The following is a 1,153-nucleotide window of genomic DNA, read 5'->3' as shown; positions in this document are numbered from 1 at the left end:
TTCAAATAACGCGGTGATACAGATGAAACCATTTCACCCATATAAAATTCAATTTTAACGATTTTACCAATAAAGGTCATCTCTAATAAATACACTACATACAATTGCAATGATACAAAGAGTCAATGCACATACCCGGCACAGTTGACTAAAAATGCAAATGCGTGGAATCTGAAAATAGGACAAAGGCTTTGGAACTGGCAGCAGTACACGTCATGACATTATACTTGGATCCTATCTAAGATTCACCTACCATGAAATAGAGCACGAAGCGGTTCTAGAGTAAACACCCAACACAAGGAGAAGAATTGCATTACTACCAAAGGGTTTAGAAACACATAATGGATTTATTGTGGAAACTCGTGCTTATACAAGAAATACAGAAAAGATGACATAGACGCCTAAACGGCATGTCTGAAACATTGAAAGACTAAACTACACCTAAGTAGTAAACATGTGCAGATTTAGTGTGGCTTGCAGCCATTCAGAAAGTCATGTACGGCAATTCCCACATACGCATCAGAGACTGATGCGTCTGAATGTCACAAGTACAAACATGAGAAAAAGACACATTCTATTATATGAAATATAATAAGAACACCCTGACAATTAAGAAAGACATTTGAAAACACCTTTGGAGTGTCTCCCGACCTCCGTAATGAAAAGACGAGCCAAGACAGGGCATTTTAATTAAAAAACTCGGAAATGACGGAAGGCCAAAGACTATTGGTAACGCGTACGCATGCGCATCAACACATCAGGAAACATTAATCATTTTGTGATGTCATCTGTTAAACTGGTAAACCGGGCCATAGAAAGAAACACGCAAGATCATGCCAAGCTAAGAATAGCTATGTCGGCTAACTCCGCGTACGCATCAAACACTGATGCGTTTGAAAATGAAAGACGCGACACTACAAAATCTGTAGTGTTCACAGAGAAAAACTACAAAATATACCACACGTTCACTAAATTTCATATTTGTAATTTGGACCGAAGTATCCTGCATTAAAACACATGTAAAACATAGATAGGGGTTCCTGGAGTATATAAGGAGCATGCTGGCAGGTCAAAAGGCAAGCAATCACCCCCCGTTGACCAGCTAGTTGCACTCCAAGTAGGAACTTAGGAGGTGGACAGTTGTAATCAATTA

The sequence above is a fragment of the Laccaria bicolor genome, genomic scaffold (genome assembly GCF_000143565.1).
Source record: "Laccaria bicolor S238N-H82 LACBIscaffold_14 genomic scaffold, whole genome shotgun sequence".
Classification (NCBI taxonomy): Eukaryota; Fungi; Basidiomycota; class Agaricomycetes; order Agaricales; family Hydnangiaceae; genus Laccaria; species Laccaria bicolor.
This window is presented reverse-complemented; position numbering follows the sequence as displayed.